Below are 17,581 nucleotides of genomic sequence, written 5' to 3' on the forward strand. Positions count from 1 at the left end.
ATTGTTCGGTACACTTCTCTACGTCGCTGGTTTGCCGTTATAGAAACATCAACAACTATGAGCACAGTATTACTCAATATTTTAGTGCAGTGGTTTCACGATTATAACCAAGTCACAAGGTCCCGAGTCACGTCAATCTTACTTTTATTGTTTTAACTCGAGTTAAGTCAAGTCATTTTCAATTCACCACCGAGTCAAGTCCGAGTTCAAGTCAATGAGCAGAGGGTGGAATCAATGTCATCGTGTTGACTGTTCGGTTTCTTGTTAAGGTCTTGTTCAATCCAGTTTTTGCAACTCTGCTCGGGTGTCATTGAATGCTTCGCATCCGTAACATACTCATTTTCCTGATCGCATTTTTAAGAACCAGTACTGATAGACGAAACATCATTAGGCCTACTATTCTTCGAAATTACAATAATGTCGGTCTTGGCCGTCCCGGTCTCGGGTCATATGACTTGGTCCGAGTCGTGCGCAATGACTCGAATACAAGTCGAGGCAATAGACAGATTGACTCAAGTAGAGTCGAGTCATTTTCCGTAGTTCCGTAGTAAATGACTCGAGTCAAACCAAGTCACCAAAAAATCGCAACTCGAGTTATTATAATCCTGCGGGATTCTTAACCTTTATTAAACTGACATACCCTTGCGGTAATCTGCAACCTTTCCGAGGACCCCTATATTCGCTCAATTAAAGCAACACAAATTTTCCTCGATACACATTACTATAGAACATTGGTGTACAAAATGAACTGTGTTTCATCAGCAGTACAATCCGACCATATGCGAGATACAGTGAGTTTTATCAACACCGATTACATGATGACTTGAAATTGACTCGTGAATTTTGCTCCGAGTCTCGATTCAATCCACATTTTTGATACGCCGAGTCAAGTCATACGAAAAGGTGACTCGAGTCAACCCAACACTGTCCGCTGGTGCTATAAGCGCGTCGAATCGTACGATACGTCCCAGCTGGAACCCAGTGCCGAGTAATGAATTGACTCGAGTCACTTTGCAAAAATGACTTCACTTGACTCGACTCGACGTCTCAAGAATGTGTATTGACTCATTGTGACTAAAAGCAAAATTTTCCAGTAAACTTCAAGTCATCAAGTAATCAGTGTCAACTAAGTTGCTGTATCTGTACGTACATGGTTTCGGCACCCTGATATGATATGTGTGAGCAACCACTCATTCAATCATTGTACAGTCTGGTTTTATTGAGCCCCCGTCGCTAAGCTGCAAAAATTTGAACACAAACGTTGTCGTCGTTGACTATAGCTACTTAACTAGAAGCATTCTATCTATAGCAGTGTCTTTCTGTGCCCTGCTAATCTCAAAGAAACTCTTGCAAAATTCAAACCGGACTGATATATTTGTTTAGGTTTATACACATTTTTATTACTCGTCAACAATTGGTACAGGTATAAATTTTATCGTATGGATGTTTAAGTGGATTATATATTGCATCTTATCAATTTGTTTCAACTTTACGATGTTTAGTAATTGTGTCAGCTATATTTGCCGTTCAGTTACCGACGTTGCCTAGGATACTAAGGATATGTGAGTCATACAGCGACCCGTTGAAAGTGTAATTACCTCGATATTCCTTATTTGATTCACAATTAATAGTGAATCAATCTGTATCCCTACTTCAATTATCCTGCCAAATGCAATGGCTTGAGTCATGCCTGGAACATGGAAAATTCGACATGACTTTGTGACTTGACTCGAGTCACCTTACAAAATCGAATGACTTGACATGATTCGAGTCAAATTGTGCAATGAATCGAAGTTACTTATGACTCGAAGGTAGTAACTGGATCCCAACACTGCTGGAACCCCACCCGATATGCTTAATGTCGTAGGCAGAGATGGTCAGAAGTAGTGGTCTTTGAAACTCAAGTAGCAGTGGTAGCACCGTGAATTTGACTCAATTACAAATTGAACTATCGGTTTCCAGAACATGTTAATACTATACTTCTAGTGGAAGTATAGAAAATGAAGTGTCATTATAGTCATTTTACGTTAATTGCGAATACGATCCTTATAATTTCAAAAGTGGTCACCTCCAATTAACTGCTAAAAGTAGCGACCCCTCGACCGAATATGCATAGTGAAATTACTCACTTTGGACCAGAGCTGGAATTAAGTCACAAGGTTCCGAGTCACAAGTCAATCTCAATTTTATAGTTTTGACGCGAAGTCAAGTGATTTTGAATTGAGCATCTATTGAAGTCCGGGAGCATAGGGTAAGTACCGAGTCATAGTGTTCACTGTTGTTAATCGGGCTCAAGTCAGGTTCAACTCACTTTTTTCAAACGCTTAGGTGATATTGAAGGCCCCACATTCATAATAGCCGATACTATTTTTTTCACTCCACTTGAATTAGTTTTGATATGCGGCGACCCTACTATTTCTACTGGAGTATAGCTTACCACGATGACTAATAATTGACGACCTCTGCACATACACCTAAAAAAGGATTCTTGAGAATCAGATATGCCTAAAGAATATTGAAGAATCAAATGCTAATTGCGTTACTTCCATTCTTGATCAAATAGCATAAACTTTTATTTTACACCTACTGCAGGCAAAGTATTTCTCATCCTCTTTCTTTCCGAGAGTTGATATCTCTGTGGGAAATCCGCAATCAGGATTAGGGCAGTTATACGTCCTGAGTACTGTCACTTCGTACGCTTGAGCGAAATGTGTTGCGTTGAACGCCAGATAAAATTCGACTCTTGTTGATTTCGTTGAATGCGACGGACCAATGTCGTATTCTTCCGGAATAAAAAACACGGGGATTTTTTTACAATTCGCACCATCGAGTAGGATCAAGCCGTTGCAAGGATAGCAGTATTGTATAAAGCCAGAGCATACTTGCAATTTTGATATTTGTTCCGGATTGGCCCAAAAATTGCCGTTCCACCTACCCAGCTCCTCAAAATGAATTAATCTGTCGAAATCGTCATCATTTTGGCCTTTTCCCAGCCATTCTGCGTTATGTGATGCACAAGTCGATATCGTGTCGTTTTCCTTCATGTCATCTTTCAATTTATGCGACCTTTCCGCGTGCACATTAGCATCGTCTCCATTCGCGGAACATATGCACATAGTCGTTGACAGAACATAGCAGTAATACGTAGCGAGTGACCATCTTTCATTCAATCCGCGCCACTTTTCCACCCTCACAAGGACGTCGGTCAGAGAGTAATAATCTGTCATACATACATGCCTAATAGCCCTCAGCCACTCAGTCATGTAAGTGGAAATCCCTGTTGTGCAGCCACTTTGAAATGATACGTCGCAAATCTTTTCATATATTGCTGCACGATAGCGGAAATATCATCGGAGTTCCGAATGTCTCTGTTCAACTTAAAACTCTGTCTACCAGCAGCGGTTTTATTGTGCTTCTTGAATTCTCTTTTCATCATCGAAAGGTTACGTTTCAAGGACTGCAAAGTTTTATCTTTCGCAGTCCTGATTCGTACGTCAGCGGCGGCGTTTTGAAATACATATTCCAGGTTTTTCACACAATCCTCGATGTCTTTCTTGGGAATCTTATGCGATCTGTCATTGATACATTCCTCGAGTAACCTGTTGCATTCGTGGAAAGAAAGAAACGCAAATTGTTGAAGCTCCGAATGTACGTAGGACGTGTTTGAGTGACTTTCCCCAATTACTTTCGCTAGTTCCGATAACTGAAGCCTCACTTTCACTTCTCCGAGGTTGGCAAATGAAGGATTCGAACTCTTTTGGTAATATAAGCGGCTACTTTCGAAACATTCGATAGCTTGCCTCGCCTTAGACACACTTAGACTTAGACGCCTTAGACGCACTTTCAGGTATTGTTTGGGATGTATCACCTCCCGAATCCAACATCGAGATCCAGTTGATTGTCTCGTCGTTAATGGGTTCTATTTGTTGAGGTGTGGTGCTTCTCACACAGCGTTGTTGACTAAGTGACTGTTGCACCCACAATAAGAGTCCATGGGTGGCGCTTTTCTCGTCAAAGTCGTACACACGTACCCAAGGGACACGTGTCAAATTTTGTAATGACGGAAAACCATCTTGTATAGGACTTGAAATTAACACGAAACATCGTTTATTCGTAATCTTGCCGAACAGTTTTTTAAATCGTGAACGACTTTGCTGGAGCCCCGTGTTTTGATTTGAAACTGCACGTCGACGAACTCTTAGATCATCACTCGATGAATCAGCGTCTAATGAAAAAAAAAACATATCTATATTTTGTCTCATGGATTGTACTAGTAAATAGAGATTGTGCGAACCCCTAAATGACCAAAATATTTCTGGTTCATGTGAATGGATCGCAGTGAACACGTAGGCCCTACGCTAACACAAAGATATGACATCGTGTCACATTTTCCTATTTGTCTACTCCCATGTCTGGGTAAGGTATTGTGGGGGTGAAGAGGGTAAAATTCTGAGTACGCCTGTTGGAAAAATGTCGACCCGGCCCGCGGGCCGTATGTTACCCACCCCGGATTAGAGGGATATTTCAACACAAACATCTATATAACATTACCTCGCGGATCGGTAATACTTCATAACAAATTTAGGGAACGGTGCACTTTCAAAAATCAGAAATTACCCCAAAATTTATTTACGCCAAATGTATTCCACACTCTAATATTAGAAACTTCTGCTGCGTTTTTGATATTAGATATTCACGTGGTTCTATTGAAGGTTCAGCACGGCGAAGCTCGCGAAATCCTCTTAAAGATTGTTCTGTGTCCTTTGAAAGAAATGCGACCCTGCTGTTTGTTATAACCTCTATTATACTGCACTATCAGGATTTAACGAAGTTTTAACGAAGCCTCCTTAGGTGTCACATATAACTTGTCCGAAACGAGCTGTCTGCTACTTTTAAACAGTTTCGTGCAACATCTGTACTATGTGACTGACGCTAAGAGTAGTCTGTGAACTCTATCACGACGCCATGGAGACAAATACGTTCCCCATTTCGGAATTAATCATAAAATGGGATGAAGGGGAGCGACCACCTACTTGCATTTGAAATTGAGATATAAAATTCTCATATGTTTGACGGACAGGCACGAAAGTTGCCATGGACCGGCAGTTTAGAACCACTCATATAGAATAAGTCTATCGTACGATTATGCTAGGTTTATTTTCGGTTCTTGCAGTCGCCATGGTGCAGAGAGTGGCAGGAAGTTGCAATTCAAGGTGATTTGATTTAAAATGTTAAGATTACGTATAAAATTCTGCTGTTTCATAACAACGTTGACAGCGCAAGGTCGTCATGGCAGACTTGTCTTATTAGACTAGTGCAGGGGTTCTCAAAGGGTGGGCCACAGAGCATTTTGAGGTGGGCCACAGAGCCATTTAGAAAATTTCAGAATTAATGTAAGTTTAGTTATATTTCTTATGTTATTCGCTAAAAATATATTCGTATTATCTAATTATACGTAGGCTACAAAGCTTTTCATCCGACTCTGATTAGACGTAGTGGCACGCATGAAGTCAGCATGTACAAATCGAAAACGTTAGGGAGAAACGGTGGCTTTTTCTATTGGCTATGACAACCTACGGCTAACAGCAACTAAAATAATTTCAAGCGTATAATAACTGGAAGAGAATGTTGAAGTAACCAAGTATTCCGGCGGGGTCATATGTCGTATGCCGTTGAAAAGGGTATGCAATGAACTCGCAATGATGTGCAATTGATGTACAGATTTACCGTACTTCGGCAGGCCGTATTATTGCAAGCTAAACATAGCCATAATTGCAAATTATTAGCAACTTCTGGCGGAGGTATACTGCACCACCGCAACAACGAATCTTAATGGATTGAGGATTTATCGGAGCGCATTAATCGTGTAAGTCGGTTTAAAATGTCCGGCCTGGAAATCATTGTACATACTGAAATAGTCACGGGAATTGATTGTATCATTGGATTGAATATTCTGACATCGCAACGTCAGTTGTTTTGGTACAAGACATACAAAGTACATCATGCATTTGAAAAATCTTTCTCCACTTCTTTGTAGTAGGCTACCCCATTCACCAATGAATTGTTCGATGCCGGCCCAGAATGATTATAATATTCCCCACAATAGTATCACTAAAGTCCCAATTAAACAGTGCGGGGATCTGATCACTGCGTTTCGCGACGCGAATGGAGCAGCGTACGAAAATATTCTACTTAGGAGTTGTAGCTTATGATCTACCAGGGCCGTAACTGCCGTACCCACATCCCCAATTGGGGGAGCTCGAAGGGGCCCAAGATTATTTCGTTGGTCGTTTGTTAAAGGATATTTATGCAACTAAAAATTTTTTGCGCGCATGGCGCGATGTCATATCCCTGGAGATCGAGATTTAAATATCATCAGTTAGACGGAAATGCGCATATTTTAGAGAAATAGGCATATCGGCGCTGTCCATGACCACGAATTAAACAGGAATATGACTCCAAGATATCAGGTGGGCCACAGCACATTTTTAAACCGGAAAATGGTCCACGGCCAAGAAAGGGCTGAGAACCCCTGGACTAGTGTTTCTCTACCGGGGGTCCGCGAAATCTGTGGAACTGGATTTTTGGCACTCGTTCATATCAAATCCAAGGCGAGGAATTTCAAGACACGACCGTGTATTTCAGGAAATGCAGTTGCACAAGTCACTCCGAAATAATAAAATCTTGCCAATTTCTACATAAATAGTACTTTAGAAAGAGTGATTTTGTTGCTGTTTATCACTAGCCTACAGCTAATACTTGCATAAGACAGATTACGGTTGCACGATAATTGACTGAAATTTGAACTAAAGCTTGAGAGGTCCGCGGGGGTCCGTGAAGGTCCAAATGAGGTCCGTGAAGACAAAAACGTTGGGAATCACTGAATTAGGCTGATTAGCGCGAAATGCCGGTGATTTAATTCTAATCTCATTTGTGAATTGTTTTTGTGCTTTAATTCTGCTTTCTAGTCTAATTTTTGGTTATCGTGTAAATTCTACAGGAGAACTGTATAGTGCGAAACGAGCCCCACTTACTGTACATACATTTACTATTTTCATGCTCATAAGAATGAACTGCAATTTGATATTAACGGAACTTGATTTAATGTCCAAGTTTTCGCGAATTCAGAAATTCTGATTATAATAAAATATGGGAAAACTGGATACCTACAATCAAAATGTTAATCTAATTTGGCAAAAACTGTGTAGCAATAATTCTAATTCTAATCTAATTTGGAAAAACTGCAAATTTTCATGCTGTCGAAGTTTGCCTTACGGCTCGTTGGCTAACACAAACCACTGAAATATCGAGGTTCAAATGCTGAACAGACATGAACAGAACGTTTGCAACATCCCTACTATCAATATCAATCTATGTCTACTACTTTACTTTAGTGTCTTTCTCTTAACCACCGAGCAATGAATATCCATCACCTGAACATTGCCCATCTTTAAATCCACGGAAATTATGAAATTGAATGATATCACGAACGATATCTTCTGCAGTGAACCCGGCATCGAGAACCTTGCGTTGTAAATGTCGCAAATGGCCAGGAACCATTTTGAATGAAGATTGATGATGCAGCAACAACAGGAAGGAATCACGTCTCGAGCAAGCCGTCGGATTTTCGAGGAGTCTCAAGTGGAAACTGAACTCGCGCTTCATGAGTGAATCCGTGACTAGAAACATCCTGGAATGTAAATTATATCCGCTGTTAACAGTTTTCAGAGACTAGTTCAGTCAAAATCGCTGTCGCGACATTAGGCGGTTATAAGGTACTAAAAATATATCCGGAATTGACTAATCAAATTAATATAGGCCTAATTATATAATGATATGAATTCAGAATTTTCAGATGAGTTTTTTCGTAAGTAGATAATAGACAACTATTTGTAGCGACCTACCAAACGCCATCCTCATTATCGTCATCGGACCTAGCCTAAATTAGATGAAACGCATCGATGCAAACGGATACAAAGCAATAACCAATGATGAAAGTTCCTTAAAGGGACACTGCGCTCTAAAAAAGATGTGGTCTCAAATTGAAGGTAAAAACGAACAAAAGTTTTTTGCCGTGGCCATTTCCTTCAGAACGCCACCGTAATGGAGCTGCAATTTATTGAAATTTCTACAAGACCACCTGCCGCGGCTGCTTAACCCGTTACGTGGCACGATATCTTCACCGTCGCAATTGCTCGACGCGAGTAGGCAGTCACGCAGAGAACGAATTTTAGATAGTTGTCAGCCGATGTTATGAAGGAACTGTGTCTAACTTTCGTTCTCTGCGTGACTGCCTCATCGCGTCGAGCAAGTGCGACGATGAAGATATCGTGCCATGTAACGGGTTAAGCAACCGCGGCAGCTGGTCTTGTAGAAATTTCAATAAATTACAGCTCCATTACGGTGCCGTTCTGAAGGAAATGGCTGCGGCGAAAAATTTTTGTTCGTTTTTACCTTCAATCTGAGACCACATCATTTTTAGAGCGCAGTGCCCCTTTAAGTGAACGTAACACACCACCCGTATTGCTACCATAACCATAAGGGTAATATATTCATTTACTGATGATGGGCCCAGTGTTTGTATCATCGATTATATGAAATATCTCTGAATGTAGGCTACCTATTATAATTTGTTGTAAGCATATCGACACTACAATATGCTATTGGGAATATTCAAGATAAAACACCTCCAACCAAAGAAAAGGTATATAACAGTGTTTCCTAATGGCAACTATCCTAGCGAGCACTTACGCCAATCTGCAAGCCTTTGTGGAACTCAAATTCTCGCCTAATAAAACAAATATCGACAACAATAGAGACAATAGATTACTGGTACATACACTGAACTGTGCAACAACAGAGTGTTAAGATAACAACGCCATTAAAATATGAATTTCAGACAAATAGAAAACATGGATATTTATTGCAAATCAGTGTGACTTCTGTTGGTACCTTTCAGATACCAACAAGTTGGGAAATGCGGCTGGATTTTCTCAATTTTGGCTGGAGCCGGTTCGGAGCCGGATCGGTACATTTTCTGACACGGCCAGAGCCGGATCCGTACTTTTCATGACATCCTTACCCTCTTCCAACCTCGAATCAATAGTTGAAGTGAAACGTTCACGGAAATAAAATATGCTATAAGTCAAAGCTGGCATAATTACTTCAGATAAGGGTTGAGTTTGAACTTTAAGTTTCCTGTTTGCATTGTTTCAATCCAAATTCAATACATCCTGTGAGTAGATAATTATTATCGGAGTTTTTCGCACCGGATCACGATAAGTTCTAGAATCCGGTCTAGAAGTGGGACCGGAGCTGGACCAGAGTTTTAAAAACTGGATTGAAGTAGGACCAGGGAATTTGTCGATCCTCTCCTCACTAATATGTGTGAGTGCTACATTCTGCCAGTCAGCGTGCTGTTGATACTCTTCAACTCCTCTCTATTCCTATCAAAGTTACAATACGGAATTCTTTGTTGGGGTGCTGCCTGCAAGAATACAATTGATCCACTGCAAAAACTTCAGCATCGGAACATCCGTATCATTGCCAAAACCCCACGGGGGCCTGGATGTGCAACTGACAAATCGATTCTCAAAAGATTTGGTGTTCTAAACTTAGAAGATATGAGGAAGCTAGAAATTGCCAAGTTTATGTATCAGTTCCATTGCGGTCAATGTCCCTCAAATTTCAAGGACTACTTCACCTCGGAGACAAAAGCGCACAAGTACAGCACACGCGCGTCAACGAAGAACAACTACCATATGATCAGGACTGAATACAAGAAAACGCATTGCTCTATCAAGTATGCCGGACCCCAATTGTGGAACAGCATCTCGCCGGCTATCCGACAGTCGTCGAGCATGTCCGCATTCAAGTCGAAATACATGCAATTTCTTCTAACTCAATACTAGCCAGTCTGCAGGATTACCGGACCACGACCTAACATCGATCTCGCCCTCCGCCACATGCCACCCCATTTTGTCGCTTGCGTCTTATATTCTCTGCATTACTTTTCATTCAGTGTGCATGCCTCTTATTTACTTCGCCTAGGCTAAGGTGGGTGTCTGATCTTAATGGCTACTCCAAGTTGTTTCGCCACCTTCCTATCTTTTCATTGTATCACAGTCTTGTGATGTTTAGAAACGATGAAAATATTAATAAACCTGATTGATTGATTGATTGCAGTGTGTTTCATGACTTCAAACGTTGTCCATTAGAATCGATTAAGTAGGGTTACCGGAGTCGAGTCGAAAAGAAGAAGTTTGTTCTTGTTGCTGTTGGTTTAGTAGCAATTTTATCAGTTCAATATGCCACAAAAATGCGATACAAAGAAAAGATAGGAAAGTATCGAAGCGACTTGGAGCAGTCTTTGGAATCAGACACCCACCTTGGCCTAGGGCCTAGGCGATGTAAAGAGGAGTCATGCACACTGAATGAAAAGTAAAAGAAGATAGTATAGAAAAAAGCAAGCGATAAAAAAGGGGTGGCGGGTCATGGAAGGCGAGATCGATAGGCCAGGTCGTGGTCCGGTAATATTGAGGATTGACTAGTATTTATTTAGTAGTAATTGCTTGTATTTCGACTTGAATGTGGACATGCTCGTCGGCTGTCGGATGGCCGGCGGGATACTGTTCCACACGCCAGGTCAAGCATATTTGATAGAGCGATGATCTTTTCGGTCGATCATCTGATATTTGGACGACGTGGACGCGCGTGTGCTGTAGGCTACTTGTGCGCATTAAATTCCGAGGTAAAGAAGTCATTGAAATATTCGGGGCAATGACCGCAGTGAAACTGATACATAAACTTGGCGATTTCTAGTGTCCGCATATCTTCTATGTTTAGGACACAGAATTTCTTCAGCACCGAATTGTTGGATAGACAACCAGGCCCCGAACTACAAATTCGGAATAAATTTACCTATTTTTTCGGATTTTACTCCGGTATTGTAAGTCTGAAAATGCTGAAAAAGTGTCATCTTTTCTGATTCCCAAAATATGGTAAATATAGGATCAGGGAACCCCTGGTGTTCCTGAGAAGACCGGCTAAGAACCACTACCAGAGACTTTACCGAATCTTTGAGCTTTTTGCAATTGAATACAGATTTTCTAGAGTTGGATCTTCGTTGGGATCGTTCATGCATGAAATAGAAGTGGTCAGTTCATGTCTCGCAAACAATATCTCTTCTACATCATGTATTTGACGAGACACGGAGCTGTTGAAGAATATAGCAACATCGGAGGCGACCAGTGCTGACGGCCTTCTAGGCTCGGTACCTGTGAAACCAAAGGTAAAAGATAACTGCTTATGAAAATATTATTGAGCGGTATTTGGATGGATTTTAGCCTATACAATAGCAGACACTTGGGGATGTTTTTCGCCATTAAACACACCTAACGCTGTAGGATATATACATCCTAGGAATATCCATTCGTCAACGTTCTTTTTACTCTCGACATAAAAGAATTACCAAGCTTATAGGTCTCAAATTATGGATAGTGACGTTGTGTAATGCATCTACTAATTTTTGCAGCTCTTTTGTCGCCGGTAAATCTTCGCATGACCGATCCAAAACACCGGATATGGCCAGTACTGTGTCGCTCATGTTTGGATCGCACAGCGCATTCAATGAAATAGCTCTTTTAACTTTAGGATTTTGGAAACCAAGTATTCTCACATTTTACGTGTCACGTTTTGACAAGTAAAAAGCTACATTTGATGAACCACATTACTGTCATGTGTTAAATTGCGATGACATCTGATGCAGACCCGGCCGGTACGACGGTAGCAAATATAATTTCGAACACTGCAACTCATTTCATAGCTATAGTTTCCATTTAGGAAACTACAGCACCGTCTTTCAAGCTTCGTCGCAATCTACTTCTAAAAATGAATTAGTACGCTAACTTAATCATTATTGTGGTCTCCTCAACGCGTGAAAGACTTTGTATAATGGTATTCATTTGAACACCATAAAAAGGAAGTGGAAAATATCGCTATTCATAATTTTAATGAATGGTAATTAAACCTATATATAGAAGGGGCTTTATTCGTTCAAACTAAACTGTTCATTTAACATCGTTTTGCCCCGCTCCTTTCGCCTTTACGTACAGATTTACGGATAGCCTATACCGCCATTTGATTATGATGCATCTTTACAGACTCTTCCTCGCTGGTCTTAAGTTACCAAGGTCTATATAGCTGGAAGCTGGATATAATACCTCTGAAACCAGTTTTCGTATTGTTGTAGCCATAACAAATAAGGACCGGCTTGGCAAGTGTGTAACCTGATTTGATACCAATATCTTTCTTTGGTGAGATAAGCTCAAGCGGCCGGTAGGCGCTTACTGCCCTCTATGCAACACATGGCATGGTGGACCATGAACTCGAATGTATGGCACGCAGGTTTCCATAAATATATTATCCTGTTACGAACACGTTAAGGTACATTCCGAAGTAGGTAGCTCGTTTGGAACTACTGAAACATCAACATCCAGACCTGAAGTAGGGCTATGCATATTTCTATCAATCCGAACCTGAAATCCCCGAAGACTGTCCGCTTCCCTCGCCATTCATGATAGATATGCAGCAGGTTACTGATTCACTATAAACATGTATATAATCTATGCTATAGAACCTACAAAGATAGAATGGGGAGATATTATTACTATATTCTTTATTCACAGTAAAACTAGTAAATACACACACAATCCGCCGGGGAGCAACCTGTCCCCAAAGGAAAATGGTGAGATTGGAGTATTTTTTTGGAAATTTCAGTAATACGGTCAAATTGTTATTCCTATGCAACATATGAAGAGGTCAGATCACAGAATTGCGGTAGATGAAGAATTGGCAAGGGTTGCCGAGCAGCGGTAGAGATGATTGAAAATGAAGAATCGAAATCACAGAAATTGTGCTGTGATTCACACGCCCAAGTGTAATTTTAGTCCGGTGGTGCATTCAATGCCTTCCGAAGAATATGCACAGTGCCCAATTATTATTATTATCATCCTTTATTCACAGTAAAACTGGTAGATACACACATAATCCGGGGAGCAACCTGCCCCCAAAGGAAAATGGCGAGATTGGAGTAAATTTTTAAAATTTCAGCATAGTGTCCTATATGGTGTCGACACAAGCAAATCTCACGGTTCAATGAAATTGTATCACGTCACAGTTTCCATTTGGCTACAGGCAATTTGACGGTTATCTTTGACCGGCTTGCCGAGCAATAAATTTGATGAATCAGGTATCAATCGAAAGCTAACTCTGCACTGATTACGAAAATATAAATTTATTTCCACTCATGGCCCTGGAACCCCCACAATCAGCCCCAAATTATTCATTGTTGAGTAGATTGGCAGTGTGACGCAACAATGCTGTCTGGCGAAACGAGAGAGAGACTCAAGAGCAAGGATGCGGCCGAGCGGCGAGAGTGGGATCAGCTGACGTCGCGGCAATAGCTATGTGCAATTATGGATAACTAACCTAGCTGATCCCTAACCTTGATACTTTTTCTATTTGCTTCGGTACAAGCGAGCACGCCTTATCAGCCTTTCCTTGACTTTTAAGGGTAGAACTGAGTCCACAGAATGTATTAGGGCCCTATCAATTTTCGCGCATTATCCTTGAACTGATATAGATATTTAGGCTACGTCTAAATTGTCTACATTGGATATGTCACACTATTATGATATCGATTGCCTTAGCCCGCTAGTTGCGTAGGGCCCCAGAGATGCGTGGTGCTGTTGATACTTTCTATAGGCGCTTCGCTAAAAGCGAGCACACATTACCAGCCTTTCCTTGATTTGTAAGGGTAGAACTGGGTCCACAGAATGTATTTGGTCCCTACCAATTTCCGCGCAATATCCTTCAGCTGATAGAGATATGTAGGCTACGTCTAAGTAGTCTACATTGGATATGTCAGATTATTATGATATCGATTACCTCAGCCCGCTTGTTGCGTAGGGCTCCAGAGATGCGTGGCGCTGTTGATACTTTCTATAGGCCATGGGTTCTCAAAGGGTGGGCCGTGGGCCACAGAGCATTTTGAGGTGGGCCACAGAGCCATTTTGAAAATTTCAGAATTAATGTAAGTTTAGTTATATTTCTTATGTTATTCGCTAAAAATACATTCGTATTATCTAATTATACGCAGGCTACATAAAGCTTTTCATCCGACTCTGATTAGACGGAGTGGCACGCATGAAGTCAGCATGTACAAATCGAAAACGTTTGGGAGAAACGGTGGCTTTTTCTACTGGCTATGACAACCTACGGCTAAAAGCAACTAAAATAATTTCAAGCGTATAATAACTGGAAGAGAATGCTGACGTAACCAAGTATTCCGGCAGGGTCATATGTCGTATGCCGTTGAATGGGGTATGCAATGAACTCGCAATGAAGTGCAATTGATGTACAGATTTACCACAGATTTACCGTACTTCGGCAGGCCGTATTATTGCAAGCTAAACATAGCCATAATTGCAAATTATTAGCAACTTCTGGCGGAGGTATACTGCACCACCGCAACAACGAAAGTTAATGGATTGAGGATTTATCGGAGCGCATTAATCTTTGAAGTCGGTTTAAAATGTCCGGCCTGGAAATCATTGTACATACATACTGAAATAGTCATGGGAATTGATTGTATCATTGGATTGAATATTCTGACATCGCAACGTCAGTTGTTTTGGTACAAGACATACAAAGTACATCATGCATATTGAAAAATCTTTCTCCACTTTTCTGTAGTACCCCATTCACCAATGAATTGTTCGATGCCGGCCCAGAATGATTATAATTAGGGCTGGGCACAATGATTCGAGTGCTCGAATCTGAATCGAGTACTTATTCTAGTGAGTCGAGTAGCAAGAGATAATTTTTTCGAATACTGAAATTATACGCTCCTCGCTACTGAAAGTTATTTCATCAAAGAGAATTATGGTTTCGATACTATTTTCCACTGTGGAAGCCTTGCAACATTGATTGGCCGTATCACAGCATACGAAACATATAGTACGAAGCAACCGCCATTACTGGAATAACATTTCCGGAGTCATGATCCTCCCGCAACATTGTCACAAAGTGCAATGAAATCGTTAGGGTCGAAGAAATATCAAAGTATTTTTAATGCGATGTATACCAGGCATAGTGGCACAAAAATACATATTTTGAACATTGACACATTACATTTTGTTGTGACGTCATAATAAGTGATATTCGAATACTCGACTCGACTCGAAGCATAATACGTAATTCAGAATCGAATCACTCACGTACTCGAATTTGCCCAGCCCTAATTATAATATTCCCCACAATAGTATCACCAAAGTCCCAATTACACAGTGCGGGGATCTGATTATTGTGTTTCGCGACACGAATGGAGCAGCGGACGAAAATAATCTACTTGAAAGTTTAGCTTATTATCTACCTGGGCCGTAACTTCCGCACCCACATCCCCAATTGGGGGAGCTCGAAGGGGTCCAAGATTATTTCGTTGGTAGTTTGTTGAAGGATATTTATTCAACTTGAAATTTTTTACGCGAGTCGCGTGATTTCATATCCCGGGAGATCGAGATTTAAATATCATCATTTAGAGAAAAATGCGCATACTTTAGAGAAATAGGCATATCGGCGCTGTCCGGAACCACGAATTAAACAGGATTATGACTCCAAGATATCAGGTGGGCCACAGCACATTTTTAAACCGGAAAATGGGCCACGGCCAAGAAAGGGCTGAGAACCCCTGCTATAGGCGCTTCGCTAAAAGCGAGCACACATTACCAGCCTTTCCTTGATTCGTAAAGGTAGAACTGGGTCCACAGAATGCATTTGGTCCCTACCAATTTTCGCGCAATATCCTTTAGCTGATAGAGATATGTAGGCTACGTCCAAGTAGTCTACATTGGATATGTCAGATTATTATGATATCGATTACCTCAGCCCGCTTGTTGCGTAGGGCTCCAGAGATGCGTGGCGCTGTTGATACTTTCTATAGGCGCTTCGCTAAAAGCGAGCACACATTACCAGCCTTTCCTTGATTCGTAAAGGTAGAACTGGGTCCACAGAATGCATTTGGTCCCTACCAATTTTCGCGCAATACCCTTCAGCTGATAGAGATATGTAGGCTACGTCCAAGTACTCTACATTGGATATGTCAGATTATTATGATATCGATTACCTTAGCCCGCTTGTTGCGTAGGGCTCCACAGATGCGTGGCGCTGTTGATACTTTCTATAGGAGCTTCGCTAAAAGCGAGCACACATTACCAGCCTCACCTTGATTTGTAAAGGTAGAACTGGGTCCACAGAATGTATTTGGGACCTACGAATTTTCCTGCAATATCCTTCAACTTATAGAGATCCTTCCGTCTAAGTATAGCTAGGTTAGTTATCCATAATTGCACAATGCACATAGCTATTGCCGCGACGTCAGCTGATCCCACTCTCGCCGCTCGGCCGCATCCTTGCTCTTGAGTCTCTCTCTTGTTTCGCCAGGCAGCATTGTTGCGTCACACTGCCAATCTACTCAACAATGAATATTTTGGGGCTGATTGTGGGGGTTCCAGGGCCATGAGTGGAATAAAATTTATATTTTCGTAATCAGTGCAGAGTTAGCTTTCGATTGATACCCGATTCATTAAATTTATTGCTCGGCAAGCCGGTCAAAAATAACCGTCAAATTGCCTGTAGCCAAATGGAAATTGTGACGTGATACAATTTCATTGAACCGTGAGATTTGCTTGTGTCGACACCATATAGGACACTATGATTTCAGTAACACATTCAAATTGTTATTCCTATGCAATACACGGAGAAGTCAGATTACAGAATTGCAGCAGATGAAGAATTGGCAAGGGTTACAGAGCAGAGGTAGAGATGATTGAAGATGAAGAATCGAAATTACAGAAATTATGCTGTGATTCACAAGTGTAATTTTAGTCCAGTGATGCATTCAAGGCCTTCCGAAGAATGTGCACAGTGCCCAATAATGTGATCTTTCCCAGCAAACACATAATTGCCTAGGGCTATCCAAGCAGTGTCCGAGTGTCCCAGTGTCCGGTTGGACAGACGTGGGCTAATACTTGGCTATCGAAGTTGGAAAATGTCCAGTTCGGATATCCTAGGACATACATACAGAAAATCATTTCGGATAGTCCACTAAAAGTCCCAATTCAATTTCCAATGGATATCATAATCTGACAGTGTGCGGATATTTCCATGTTGTATCAGCTAAAAAGTCAACCACTCAAGTTATTGCTGATAAGGGCACATATTTCATCCTTTCAAAATGTTTCAAGAGTACAGTTCGAAAGAAAATCGCACGTTTACACACCGATATTCGGGATAGTCCACTGAAAGCGCGAATCAGAATTCCAATGGATATCATATTCGGACAGTGTGAGGATAGCTCCATTTTGTTTCAGCTATAAAGTCAACCTCTCAATAACTCCCGACGCTGATATGCACAAATTGCACACATTTCAGTATTTCAAAATATTTCAATAGAATTTGAAGGAAAATCGTCACTGGACGTGATTCTTCATAGCGACGTCACGTAACCGGATTATGCATGCTG

At 41.1% G+C, this 17,581-nt stretch overlaps 1 protein-coding gene across 1 annotated transcript in view; it reads right to left on the reverse strand.

Moving 5' to 3' along the window:
• The window catches only part of LOC145445437 (tryptophan--tRNA ligase, cytoplasmic-like), a 64,816-nt gene that overhangs the window by 37,213 nt on the left and 10,022 nt on the right, over nucleotides 1-17,581 (reverse strand). The gene's annotated exons all lie outside the window — the stretch shown is intronic.

Source organism: Botryllus schlosseri, chromosome 8 (genome assembly GCF_051294905.1).
Source record: "Botryllus schlosseri isolate E-star chromosome 8, Bs_hap1, whole genome shotgun sequence".
Taxonomy (NCBI): Eukaryota; Metazoa; Chordata; class Ascidiacea; order Stolidobranchia; family Styelidae; genus Botryllus; species Botryllus schlosseri.